The 14744-nt window shown below is 44.9% G+C and overlaps 1 protein-coding gene across 2 annotated transcripts in view; it reads right to left on the reverse strand.

The window, feature by feature from the left end:
* LHFPL2 (LHFPL tetraspan subfamily member 2) overlaps positions 1-10123 on the reverse strand; it is a 105888-nt gene extending 95765 nt beyond the window's left edge. For both annotated transcript variants that reach the window (XM_035099593.2, XM_035099592.2), the window contains exon 1: positions 9667-10123. The gene's annotated coding sequence lies outside the window, so the exon portion shown is untranslated. The remainder of the gene's footprint in view (positions 1-9666) is intronic.
* Between the last annotated feature and the right edge of the window lie 4621 nt (positions 10124-14744).

A 14744-nucleotide genomic window follows, 5' to 3' on the forward strand; every position in this document is an offset into this window, starting at 1 on the left:
TGCAAATAATATGCAACAGCATTCCATTGTCTCCCTTGCCTGGAAGAGTAAGTGTGGGGCATGGGGCAAGCAAACCAAGACTGACCATGGCTTGCTCAACAATGGTTAAAAAAAGCTTTACAACCTTCTATACTTCCCCCTTGAAACTCAGCTATGCTCTTCATGAAAAACAGAATAAATAGTAAGAAGGGGATCGTTTTAGGTAAGTAGTAAGCCTTCAGTAAGAGAGAAAATCAAAGATGCAATCAGATCAGGGTGACAATGATCATGGCTCAACACAATACTATTTTCATGATCTAATTTAGCTGTCTTTGGGATTTCTAAAAAGAAAACATTGTAATTTTCAGCTGACATTGACTAACAGCTTAAAACTACAAAGAAAACAAATTGAAGGCTTTTGGCTCAGTAAATCCGAAAATATGTGTATATCTCTGAGTAAATCACTAGCTCTTCTAACTTGCAATTTCTGCAAGTTAGATATACAAAAAGAAAAGGCATTTCTTCAGCACAATGTATTGCATCAACTTGCATCGATCAACAGGAAGTTAGCACTTGTTCCAAGTATGGAACTCACAAAAGCTCTCAGAATTATCTTCTGAAGAAATTATAGAAGAATTCACTTTTTCAGTAACAGAAGGTTTCTAGATCATTCCACATGGTGAATCTGTATTGCAGTTTTATGAAACATAATTAAACCTATGATGCACAACACCTGTAAAAGTGCTTGACCCAGCCCTCCAATATGAGCAGAACCACCATAACAATGTGCCTCCTATTCTCAATAACCCCCAGAGCATGACAATCAATAGTATCAAAATAATCCGAGTCTCTTGCCTCTCTTCATTAAAAAAAGGTAAGCAATCAATGCATCCAATATTGTTTTAGTGTCAAACCCTAGCCTGGAGCCAGACTGAAATGGGTCCAGACAATCAATTCTCAAGGTATTTATCCCAAAAGGTGTATTTGCAACTAGGTAACGGTTGTTGCATTCTACAGAGTCAAGTGAGAGTTTCTTCAGGATTGGGCTCACCACTGCCTCGTTCAGAACGACCTGAACCATTTTCTCTCTTAAAGAGGCATTGGTCACATTTTGGACTTACCTAATTATTCCAGTTACAGGTAGGTAGCTGTGTTAGTCTGATGCAGTCGAAACAAAATAAAAAAAATCCTTCCAATAGCACCTTAGAGACCAACTAACTTTGTCATTGGTATGAGCTTTTGTGTCCATGCAGAAGTTCTGAAGTGTGCATGCACATGAAAGCTCATACCAATGACAAACTTAGTTGGTCTCTAAGGTGCTACTGGAAGGATTTTTTTTTATTTTGTTCTAATTATTCCACTTTGGCTTGAACCTCACCAAACACCTCATCCACATTCTCAGGCTGAAATTAATTCCATCTAGCCTAAACTGTTCCCAGCTAACCAGACTAGATTATTCTCTGGATAACTCCAAAGGAGTTGTAACAATGATGGATTCATTTTCACAATGGAGCAACTAGAAGACCACTGTTTTCTGGCCAGGTATAACTTGTTAAATCAAATCAAATCAAATCAAATACCTTTATTGGCATAACAGTATAAAACATTTCAGGTCACTGGGATAGTTAAAAGGACAAGAGTGAAGCTGTCAAGGATTATAAAGTCACACTGTGATTGTGAGCACTTAGATATTCTGCTTCACCCTCTCAGTTCCCTGAAAGGATGGGAACCTTTTCGGGTAAAATTGTGGCTAAAATGGAAGCTACTAAAGCAGTGATATCTTTGTCCTAATCTGCCCAGAGAAACCTCATTTGGCTTCTTCTCAGAGTTATAGGCCGGAGGTTCAACATTTTGCTCAGCATCAGTTGGTGAGGTCTACTGTGTAGAGAGCAATCTAAGAGAATGTGGTCCATTGAAACAGGTACTTCTTGGTTGCAGGCACACAGACAGGCTTGACATGGGGTATGTGAGAATCTACCTTTGGTCATTGCAGAAGGGAACATTTAATCTTGCAAGCATTAAGGCCCTTCAATGGGAAGGGAGTAGTAGATCCTTTAGATATTTGGCACAGGTTCCGTAGGGTGTTGTAATACCTAAGGCCTCTGGAGAACAGGATCTCAGAGTATGAAGTAACAAACACTGTCTTTCGTGGTCACAGAGCCGCTGCTTGTAATGAACTCATTCTGGGCTATAACAAAATTTTGGTCATTGGACCTATCTTGAAGGAATTGCATTTTCTCAGTTATATATGAAGACTATGGTTGGTCCTAAAATTGGTCATTCTGAACATTGGCTGTACAACTGCAACAGTTCCCTGGTGGCTGCATCCCATGCTTCCTCTTACATTGTTCCATAGCCTTGGAGCTGCTTAGATCTGTTTTCTGCATAGAAACAATCTTAAGTGCCATGAAAATGAAACATGGGGAAGTACATCACATAGCTTTTTCCAAGAGCCAAACATGTAGATCAAAGCTCTAGAAGTGGATCCAGATGTCATGGATCTTCTTTCAACAATGATATAACTGTTATAGTGTCTAAAAATGCTTTCAGTCAGGCTGGCAGATTGCCTGTGTAACTTCCACAGAGCTCTTGCTAGCCATATCCCAAGGTTTCTATTTATGCTGCAGTCTTGGTTTGGGCTAGTAATTTTGTTCTATAATTGGGGAGCAAAGAACCAGGGTAGAAGAACACTGTAATATGTTCAGGCGCTGCAATGTGGCACGTATGCTATCCTGGCACTAATTGCCCAGGCTGGGTTCAGAATTTCTCACTAAATGCTACCAACAGGACTTATGTGGATCTGACTTAGACCGTATCCATGCAGAAGCATGAGTTTCTTCATTTTCAAGGGCTTGAAAAACTTGGTTCCCAAGGGATACAATGGTGCAGATGCAAGCTCCCAATTTGCCAGTAAATTCATAGAATCATAGAGTTGGAAGAGACCAGAAGGGGCATCCAGTCCAACCCCTGCCAATTAGTTCCTTAAGTCTACTTACAGCTACATGGAGAACTTTCGTGTCTTCTAGAAACAAATGTGATTCAGTTTCTTGCCACCAGGTTTTATTAGCCACCAAGAACATTAACTCTTGACGGACTCCACTTCTTATGTACATTAGATGGTTGCCTTATCTGTGCAACAGTGCATAGGAAAGTACATTGCTATTGTATCACTTTTTTATTGTGACTTTTCAAGTTCTGGCTTTTATGGCCTCCATATTTATTTGCATGCCATATTTCTTTTATTCCTGAGTCCTGTCTTGGTTTCCACCAAATCTTCACATAGGTGTCTTCAACGGATGAATCTCTTTCTAATTTATCCACTACCTTGATCCAAACTCCATGTCCTTTTTTGGGCCTCATGTTTGCAGACATTCCTCTCCCCCTGTCTTTGTTTATTTACATTTACACCCCGCCTTTCTTCCATCATGGAAGCAAGGTAGTGTATGTGTGTTTCTCCAACTGTCACCTATTCAAGCAATGACTACACTCCAAGCTGCTTAACTTCAGCAAGGTAGTGGTTCCATGTGCCTTCAAACCACGTCCTAGGACCTGGATGTGAATGTCAGTCCCTGTCAGTGGTTTCTGCATCTGTTATGTTCAAAATGTTCTCGAATCCTTTGACTATGAGGATGCCTATGAGTCTCAATAAAGCAAGCACCAGGCAGCCATTCATCACAAACACTCTATTTTGTGTAACTGTGTCAAGAAAGTAATGAGAATTTGGCACAAGAATAAAGTAGTACACACTTCAAGAGACCCAAAAAGGATAAAAGGAAGTAAATACAGAGTCAATAATATCTCACACTTATCTCCACCTTCTGGCCATATGCAACTGGAGGAAGACACAGATCATAAAAGCATGTGTTTTACAATTCACTTCCCCATAAAACTGAGAGGCTGTTTCCCCCACTTGCTTTTCCAAAAGCCTCTTGTTTTGTTTTTAGATCGGTATGACAAACCAAGTCTTATATGCTAGCTAGCATACCCCTTGGGACCCAGGTGGCGCTGTGGTTAAACCACTGAGCCTAGGGCTTGCTGATCAGAAGGTCGGCGGTTCGAATCCCTGTGACGGGGTGAGCTCCCGTTGCTTGGTCCCAGCTCCTGCCAACCTAGCAGTTCGAAAGCATGTCTAAAATGCAAGTAGATGAATAGGAACCGCTACAGCGGGAAGGTAAACGGCGTTTCCATGTGCTGCTCTGGTTTGCCAGAAGCGGCTTTGTCATGCTGGCCACATGACCTGGAAGCTGTACGCCGGCTCCCTCGGCCAATAATGCGAGATGAGCGCGCAACCCCAGAGTCGGTCACGACTGGACCTAATGGTCAGGGGTCCCTTTACCTTTACCTTTAGCATACTCCTTAATGAATTAAACAAAAGGAAAATCCACATGCATTCAGTGATACTGCAAGAAGTGGCACGCTTGTTAAGCAATGGGTCACCCACAGCTGTCTACTTAAAGCTGAATGAAATCAGTTCTGTTAATTTACAGAAGGCATGGCTATGATTACCGTACATTAAGGCATATTCATCAGATCAACATGCAAAGTAACCATTTCAGCTACATTTCAGGCTAGGAAAATATACCTGTCCTAATAATGGCCACAATGAAAAATTGGGATAAACTGCAGTAAACTTCTGAATGGGCCATTTTTGTGAAGATGTTACAATATAATTGCTGTTGAAAGTCAAAATTTAAGTTAAAATGAACTATACTTATTTGAGGCCCATCAATGTTAAAGGTGTAACTTACACCTGTAATTCATTCCTGGGACATTTTGCGCTGTGAAATGAAAATACACAATGAGTAAATATGAAAGGAGTGTTCAATAAATATACATCTTCCACTATATACACATTGCCTCCAGTGTTGTAGCTGGAATTTCACATATCAATGAATATTAATAATGCTATGAATGTTAATAATGTTTGTAATGCTACACACAGTTGTCCTTCAACTGAACTTTGAAAATGTTTTCCTGTTTTTCTGGATTTATCTCCAACAGTGACAAAGGATGACCAGAAATCATGGCACTTCCTACCAAACAAACATTATATCCTCATGGGAAGCTACTGTATTTTGCTCTTGAAGCATTTTAGTGCCTAGTGAACATTTTGACATAACACCTTGAAGGCAGGCAGACATGAAATATGCAGGGGAAACGAATGCCTTAATTGTGACTTGGGTCATTGCATCAAGTTGGTTCATAATCCTCATGGATGTGTGTATGTCACAGTTCCTTACTAGCAGGGCTTTTTTTCAGCCAGAACTCACCCAAACTCAGTTCTGGCACCTCTCAGGTCAGGTGGGCGCCATTACAGTGGTACCTCGGGTTACAGACGCTTCAGGTTACAGACTCTGCTAACCCAGAAATAGTACCTCGGGTTAAGAACTTTGCTTCAGGATGAGAACAGAAATCGTGCGGCGGCAGCGGGAGGCCCCATTAGCTAAAGTGGTACCTCAGTTTAAGAACAGTTTCAGGTTAAGAACGGACCTCCAGAATGAAATAAGTTCTTAACCTGAGGTACCACTGTACCATTATATGAGAACAAGGGAGGCGTTCATGGTGGGCTCCAGCATCTCTTTTTCTAGAAAAATAGCACTGCTTACTAGTGCAAAATAGGGAATCCCCCATCCACTTTTGACTGAGGTCCCATCCAAGGCCCAAGGCATGCTGTTGCCTGAAGCAACATCTATCCCTGTTCCCTACAAGTTTGAAGCCCCACCACCAATATTACTCCTAAGAAAATGGAAGAAAATGAAAATGAAAAAGGTTATCCCTACTTTAACTTGTACCACTATAAAAACATGAATGAAAAGTGTGTAGGCAAATGCCTATTGAAATCTCAGAAACCAGAGAGGGTGACTTCAGGGGCGGAGGAAGGGGATGCAGGGGGTGCAGACCACCCCGGGTGTCACCACTGAGGGGGGTGACAAAATGATGGGCGGCACTCACTGTGGGGCCTGCAGTGCACCCGAGCCACTCATCTCTCCTGGAGAAACGCAGTGGTTTGGGTGTGTGGAGGCTCTGCGCTGTCCAAATGGTCAACCCGCTGCCTCCCCTCCACCTGTAGGGCGGCTGAGTGGGATGAGGCAGGCAGACTCTCGTGGCCCCGGGGTGTGCCCCGCTCTTGCCCCGCCCCTATGGGCGGATCACCCCGCCCCGGGGTTTGCCACCCCAGACGCCCGAACGGCATCCTCCGCCGCTGTGTGACTTAAACAGTTGTTGTGAATATCACTTTAGAGTGGTACATTGCCTACCCACATTGAGCAAAATCAAAACAAACTGTGCAAAATAGCAAATGCTGGGGAATTATTCAAAATAAGAAAAATGTGTACATTTCCCCAATGCTTATCATTTAAAAGGACACATTAGGTAGGTAGGTAGGTAGGTAGGTAGGTAGGTAGGTGAATACCTTGGCATCAGTGCACAAGATTTTAAATCTTTGAAGTATACACAATTCTTTCAGCTATGCCTTACTGTGCAAACTCACAAGGTGCTAGCAGAAGAGTAGCTCAAAGCATGTGTGCCTTGTGAGGATCAGGTGTTTTTTCATGCAAATTGAAAGCAGGTAGAAATAGCAGCCAAGAATGCTACTACTTTCCATAGTCTGCTACAAGCCACAGAGTTCCATTCCAAAATGAAAGTAAGGCAAAAAGCGGGATGGCTTGTCTATTGTCCCTTTTTTTTTAATCACAGGAGCAAGTCATAGCCATAAGGGGACCAGAACAAAACCTGTGTCTTCATTATAGCAAAGGAATTTCATCAAACTTTTAACATCTCTGCAAAACAAGTTACACCTACCAAATCCCCTCTTATGGACATACGCTGTACTGGAGCTCTGTCCTCCTTTACATGTATTCAACCTGTGGAACTCTTCAGTCCAGAAGACAGCTTCAATGTTTGTAAAAGGGGATTTCCCCACTAGTATGTGCATGTAAATGAGAGGTAGCAAACATGGCGCCCTCCAGATGTTGATGGACTACAACCAGGGTCAGCCGAAGACATTCTGACACCTGAGGCGGACAGCAAAATGGTGTCAAGGAAGAAGGGATGAGGAAAGATCTATGTCAGGAACAAGGGGGTGGGGGAGAGTGTTTGTACCGGGAACTGTTGCCCTGGTAGATCCTGCCATCTGAGGCAGTTGCCTCACCTTGACTCATGGGTGGGCTGGCCCTGACTACAATGCTCATCAGCCACAGCCAACATGGTCAGGGGTGATGGGAGCTGTAGTCTAGCAACATCTGGAGAACACTACGGTGGCTACCCTTGATGCAGATGTGCAAACACATAATAGTAGTGTTTACAGTCCATTCTGCACACACATATAAGATATGGAGTAAATTTGCTTACGCCTCCTCCTGACCCAATCAGCAAGTAACACAAACATTAGTTGAAAAGCATCTTGAAAAGTTGCCAACTCCCTGGCAACTTTCCTAAGTAGGTATAAGAGCTATGACATTAGATCAATGTTGATGCTTGTAAGAGAACACATTAATGCCAATGTTTTACTTGATATTAGTCCAATTTCCTCCACAGCTCTTCCTAAAATTTCTCTGTGCAACAATGTTATTTATTCTTCCCTTTTCCTTCCCAACACTACTAGCCTGTTTAAAAAGTCTACAAAACAGAAACAGCCACAGTAATAATAAGCAATAAAAAGTTGCTAATAAGCGTTGTCCATCACTACATTTCTTGACATGATTAGATTTCATGTTTGTTTGTTTGTTTTTAACTCCAAATAATAACAGCCCACTGTACAACTTTAATAAAATCCCCAATAAACCAGGTCTACTCCATTCAATGCATGTTGCTTTGGTACACAAAAGCTGAATGAAAGCCAATGAGCAGGTGAAGGACTGCATACCTATGACAAACTTAGTTGGTCTCTAAGGTGCTACTGGAAGGATTTATTATTATTTTGACAGTGTCCGACCAACACGGCTACCTACCTGTAAATGGCCTTGGATTGCAATCAAACCCACACTTGAGCCTGCAACCCAATGCACTTGGGTGCATTGCATTGTTTACTTAGTGTGCATTAGACTGCATCCTTCATATGGCATTGGATTGCAGTTCAGTCCACTTAATTTGACAGGGTTTACTTTTGAGTAAGCATGCACTGACTCAGAATTCAAAAGAAAAGTAAAACTGCAGAAGATGGAACAGATAAAAGTATTGCTCATTTTGCAGTTCTCTAATTTGTCTTGCGTACTACTGTACACTGCTTTCCTAAAACCAGGTTTCTAAGCCAACACACTTCCTGAATCAATTACAGTTTATTGTGCTGCTATGCAAATAGTTATTGCACTTTCCTTACACTAGTAAAACCTATACCACAAAACAGAAAACAGGAGATTGGTGGGAAGCAACTAATCCAAATGTTAATAATGTAATTCAAGAGGCTCCATACCTTCATGCAAGCAAGCTAAATTAGTGGAACCACCATCTGACCTGTGTTTGTTTTGCACGTCGCCATCCTAACAGTTCCCATAAAAATGCAACAGGAACAATAAAAGCAGTTTGGAGAAGCACAGCTCCTTGTAAAAATCCCCCCTCCCGTTATGATGAGAGAGAGAGCCGAAGAGAATGCAAGAGTTCTCTCGCGCACACACAGGGTGATCAGTATTGCAGAAAGCGCTTCACTCCCAACAAGGGGTGCATGTGAGAAAAGCTAACGGCTCCCTCCCAGCGACCCAACCATTAAGGGTCTCTGGAACGAACAATGCATTCACTCTGGCTTTCATTTTCCACATTGGAAAGCCACAGCAGGCGGCAGAGCAATAAAACGACTGGCAGATTTATCTGCCTGCTTGGTCGGCTACGGAGACAGATGGGAGGCAAAAGGGCTTCGGCAGCAGCAGCAAGAAACCCGGAGTGTTCCAGTGTAGTCAGGGCGCAGTCTCGAGGTTTGCTCCAGGCTCCGCAGTTCAGCTACAACGCCGTAGATCTAGCTAGCATCTGCAAAGTTTTGTGCTCTCTGGGTTCTTCTCTCCCAGGAGTGATCTTACCAGCTCCAGCGCTAGAGGCTAAAGTGGATTTGGCGCTGCGTGTCTGTGTGTGTTTAGACGCGCACGTTCCCCTCGTGGTAGGACAGAAACCTTTGATCGCCCGCTGCTAAACCTGTTTGTGGGATCCCATCTTTTCTCTGCAGCTGTTTCCAGGACGCTCCAGCAGATCCTCACTGCCTTTTTCCCTCCCACACCCACACGGTCAGTCACCGAAATAACCCGGAAGGGTGCTGGGATTTGGGACGAACAAGCTGGAAGTTTCAAGACTGCCAGCCGAAGCGTACTTACTTTAAAGCAAAACCCACCGAAATCACTGGAACGGGCTCCCCCAGTTTTGTTTCGTAAAAGAGCAGAGGGTCGTTCTCGCCTGAGCCACTGGCCAGCAAGGCGCGCGCGAACACGCCAAGGCACACACTTTTCCACACTCAGTTTTCAGGCACGTAGGAAGAGCGGATCTTCCTCCCCCCCCACACACACACACACTGGCGAGACACGATCGTCGTGACCCACTCGGCCCCTTTATTTTCCTCACATCCAAAGTTGATAAGCACATGGAGGGAAGTTTGCTCCGCAAAAGCCGCCACCATTCCCAGCGCCTCCCTGGCCAGCCGGCCTCTCTCCCCGCGCAAATCCAATGAATGGAAAGGAAATCCCCTCACGGTCTTCCCCTCGGACTTACCCGACGTCCAAGGGTGCAACTTCGCCGCAGCCGCCTCGCAGGTTTTCCCCGGCTGGTAAATCCCCGGTGCACGGCAGGAAGCGGTCGTGAGCGCGCGCTTGCTCGGCGTCTCCGCCACCTCAGCCTCTCTCCGGCCACCTCAGCGCGGGCGTCCCCCTCCCTCCACTCCGCAGGCAGGCCTCAGCGCGACCAGTGCAGGAGGAGCGGAGGGACCTCGCCTGCTCGGCAGCTTCCCGCGGGAGGGAAGAAGGAGCGGTGTGGAGCGAGGCTGCCTCCTCGCTCGGTCCTGCCCTGGACCAGCCCACTCGACACGGCCGTCCCCCCACCAACGTCTGCCTTCCTCTTCTCTCTCCTCCCAAAGCCGATGGATTAAAAGGGGGGGGGGACGAGGCCGGCGGAGGAGGAAGGGAGAGTGTTGGAGAGCGATTGGGGCGCCTGAGGAGAAGCCGCCAGCGATTGCGAGACGAGGACTGTCCCTCACTGAAGGGGAAAGGAGGGAGAGAGGGGCGGGGTGCGGGACCCAAGTCAACGTACGAGGAGGGGGTTATCGGGGTCGAGGGACAAAAAGGAGGAGCACACGGGGAATAAGTGTCAAGGTAGTTTTCCTCTGCTGGATGGTAATATTATATTCATATACAGATATTCACACACTTTGGCGCATACGGTAGCAAGAGAGCCGGCAAGAATTGCGAAGCTCGAAGAAGACCCGAGGGGATAGAGGTGGGGGCGCCCCATGACTCCTTGTCGTGGGGTCAGGGAGCGAGATTCCTGAGGTAAAATGTTCGGCTTCGTTGGGGGGGGGCGCAAGTCTGAAGTCTGAGGGGTGATACGCGCAGCTTCCCTTCTCTCCGAGACATGGAAGTGTTCCTTTCATCTGTCACAACGTTGTAAAAAAAAGGAAAACGAGGATGGAAAATCTTTGAAGGGAAAAATATACACATGCCTGCTGTCTGTACGTGTGTGTGTGTGTGTGTGTGTGTGTGTGTGTGTGTGTGTTGTACAGAAAGAGACAAAAACGACAGGAGTGCGTGAGGTAATGGGGAAGGTATCTTTCTAAGGGAGATTTCTTGAGGTGGTGTAAAAAGATCAGGGGGCAGGATGAGGGCAGGTGTAAGGCATCGAGGTCCCTGCGGGACTACACGTGTGAAATGCGGAGAGAGACTCTTGCCTTCCCACGTGAAATCGGAACAGCCCATCCGAGGAGAGACTTAAGCTGCGAAGGTGCAGCTGCGCCAGGCTCCTGACTCGGAGCGGCGAGGCGCAGGGTTTAGTCAGAAGCGCGGCTGCCCCGCGCTGCGAGCCAAGGCAGAGCGTCCCAAGAGGCGGGGGACGAGGTCAGCGGCTGTGTGTGTTGATAGGAGGGAGGCCCCACGGCTCCCAGCAGCGGGCGGGGCGGAGTGAGCGTGGCAGACACAATAAAGGGTTCATGCATGGAGCAAGGCTGGGGCGGACGGGAGGAAGAAAGGCCCGCGTGCCGCGGGGGATGCGGAACTCCCCGTCTCTGCTGCTCATTACGAGCGTGTTGGGAGGGAGGGACGGAGAGGGGGCAGCAAGGCCGACGAAGCAACGGAAGAGTCGTGGCGAAGCTGGCCTCGGGGGAAATCCAGCACTGGGCAGGAGAAGAGGCTGCTGCGGGAGGCAAGGGAGTTCCCGCCAACCCCAACTGCGGGTACTTTTGGGCGCGCTCTTGCTCGCTCTCCTTGCTTGATGTGTGTGAGTGTGAGAGAGAGAGAGACGTTAATGGTACTACTAGCTTGGTGCCTCCCTGCCGAAGACGCTGCCAAAAGCACCAAACGGAAACCGAGTGCAGTGCTGAGCAGTAGCAGTCGTGTCCCTGGGACAGAAAGGGAATTATTGGACACCCTCCTCGCCCGTCTCAGAAGAAAAGGAAAACAGCAAGCAAAACATGAGATTGCGCCTCAGAGGAAGAGGAAAAATATAACACAGCACTGTGTTCAGTGTGTGTGTGTGTACGTGTGTACATTGTGCGTTATGATCCTGTTGGTGGTTTGCTGTTGTGCCCTAAGTCTCAGTATTTTATGGGTTATTTAAAAAAAAGACACCTGTTGAGTGAATAAATTGAAACTTGGCATACATAAGCCACCCAATGAGGCCTACAAATGTGCCAGAACTGCTCCTATATGTAAGAATTTACATACTGCTTGATTGTAAAAAACACACAAACACAAAATTCTAAGGAGTTTACAACTATTCTAAGTGGTTTAAAACAATAAGCATTGCCTGGAACAGTGCCACAGCCACCAGAAGTGCTGGAAATGGACACATTTACCTTTTTCTTCAATTTTGAAAGGGAGTATCATATATTTCTTTCCAATTTCGGTGAAAATTGATGTAGTTTATTTGGACTTATTTAGAAACTCAATCTTTCATTGGTTTGGTGAAGTTTTGAGTGGTCATTCAAAAGTCATTAAGGTTTCCCTGTCCCTTTAAAATCTATGGCTGCAAGTACAGTATTAGCAAAATAAGGCAGTGCATGCACAGTTTAATTTTTGAAGTGAGAATTTTGCCAGCACACCAGTGTTTACAGAGGAAGCCGCCAAGTGGATGCTCTGTGCAATGTCTGTTCATTTAGTTATGGGATATAACAGTGTGGTGGAGCTTCTAGTTAAGGGGTCACCAATTTTAAGGAGCCTCATGATATCTTTCTTTGGGGCTCTGGGTTACCCGAGAAACTACCATTGAGATGAGGATGGGGTGGTGGAGCTGCCCTCCCAACAGAGGCATTGCAGCCGCTTACCTAGAAGGTGTCTGGATGGGGCAGATTGGTTCAGTGTTTTTAACTTTTTAAAAACAAGTTCAGAATGCACTGCCTGTGAGCACTAACAGCAATATTAATTTAAAGCAGTTGAAAACATATTCTGGGAAAGAATGTTAGAGAAATGTATAAAATGGATCCATTAATCTAAAACAAGTTACTTCATATTCTAAGTATGGGTGCAATCCTATCCTGAAGATTCATAGGCTGTCACTGCAGTGGCAGAGAGGAGCCAATATTCATGGAATTACGGTAAATGTCTGCAGGTGAATCCTTCCCTCTCGCACTGCTTGTATGTTTCCACCAGAGGAGGAATAGGACACAGTGGGATTTCTACCAGCTTAACAGTGCCACCTTGTCCCTGCTGATAGATTTGCAGCCACAGGATTGGTAGAGCATGAGACTTTTAATCTTGGGGTTGTGGGTTCAAGCCCCACATTGGGCAAAAGAGTCCTGCATTGCAGGGGGGTCAGACTAAATTTACCCTCATGGTCCCTTCCAATTCTACAATCCTATGATTCTATGGTTGCTCGATCCATGCATTTTATTACGCTGCTTCAAAATAATTGTACATTGTGTTATTCATCACAACTGGACCAATAAGAGTTAAAAGAAATCCTTGGAAATGAGGTTAGTGTAAACAACCAGATAATATATCATGCTGAACGTTTTACTGCGACTAGCTTCAGTTTTTCTGTTGTAGACATTGATGCTGCAATGGGATACACTGTAACACTGCCAAATGCTTCCCAGTATTATTAAATTTAACTTCACCACTCATCTACAGAGAATTATTAAGTTTCAAATAGAAACTAATTTATTCTGGTCTGTCTCAGGGCCGATTCTGACATAATGTCTTTCCCCACCCCCCACCCCCAACAGCTGAATATAGCAGAATACCCTCAGAGGAACATGTGTGAAGGGGGTGAATACTATGTCAGATTGAAAAATCCACATGTAATTTGTTGAAAAAGATCTGCAAGCAGGAAATTAAATTCCTAACCGCTCTAGCAGTATTATGCAAAATAAAACAGCAAGGAGTTTGTAAATACCCCATAGTAATAACTCAAGTGTCCACAATATATCTGCTGATTTCATGTCATAATCCAAACAAGTGTGTTCAATTATTTTGTGCTGTTACATTGTTCTTCTCTTTAAGAATTAGAACAACTACATTCAGACAAATGCATTTAGGCCTCTCTTTCCTCCTTCCCCTCTTTTTCACTGGCATTTGGTTGTTCTCATACTGTATAAGGGTTAAACACCTATGGCGATAGCATTCGTGTCAGTACCTCCTATAATAATAGTAATAGTAATAATAATAATAATTTATTATTTGTACCCCGTCCATCCGGCTGTGTCTCCCCAGCCACTCTGGGCGGCTTCCAGCAAAGATTAAAATACAATAAAATGTCACAAATGAAAAACTTCCCTAAACAGGGCTGCCTTCAGATGTTTTCTATGGCGCCCTCATGAAAGATACCAGCAAATATTGCCTCAAAAATCTACAACGCACGAGAAACTACATTTTTTTCATTCACTGGCACAGGCTTAGCCTCTCTTACACTGAACAGCCACTCAAACAGGCCCACATTTCATTGGAAAGCTGGGATTGGAAATTTATGCTCTCTTCCATTCTGCACAGAGAACTGCAAAGGCTCTTTTCTGTGGTAGCCGGTGTAGGTGCCTTTTTCTTCATTTCTTCATTGTTGAGTGCACTGATGCAGGGGTAAGTCAGTCAGCACCATTTTGTGATGCTTTATCTCTTTCTGCGCATTCTGGATGCGCAGCCACATAGCAGCCATTTGTGGCTGGTGCCCATGGCAGTTTCTCAAAGTTTCAAGAGTGCCCATTGGCCCCAGAAACTTGTGGTATAGCATCCAAGCTATTAATTTCAACTGGAGGCCAAGGAAGCATCTCCATATGACCCCAACCTATAGATGCTTCCTGCAAATAACACATTATTTCTGTCCACAGATTGAACAAATAATAGCAATTTAGTTGATAATTGACACAAATTGTCTTTTGTCTGCAGCTACATGATTCAGGTGCATGGAAGTGACTTCCATGTGCATAGAAATTACATTTTATATTTGATGTTGTTGTTAACCTGCTGGTACCTAGATAAAAATTGTCTACAAAATAATGTTTTTACGTGCATCTTTCACTTGAGAGCCAGTGTGGTGTAGTGGTTAAGAGTGGTAGACTCGTAATCTGGCGAACTGGGTTCGAGTCTCCGCTCCTCCACATGCAGCTGCTGGGTGACCTTGGGCTAGTCACACTTCTTTGAAGTCTCTCAGCC

Source organism: Zootoca vivipara, chromosome 11 (assembly GCF_963506605.1).
Source record: "Zootoca vivipara chromosome 11, rZooViv1.1, whole genome shotgun sequence".
In the NCBI taxonomy this organism is placed as follows: domain Eukaryota; kingdom Metazoa; phylum Chordata; class Lepidosauria; order Squamata; family Lacertidae; genus Zootoca; species Zootoca vivipara.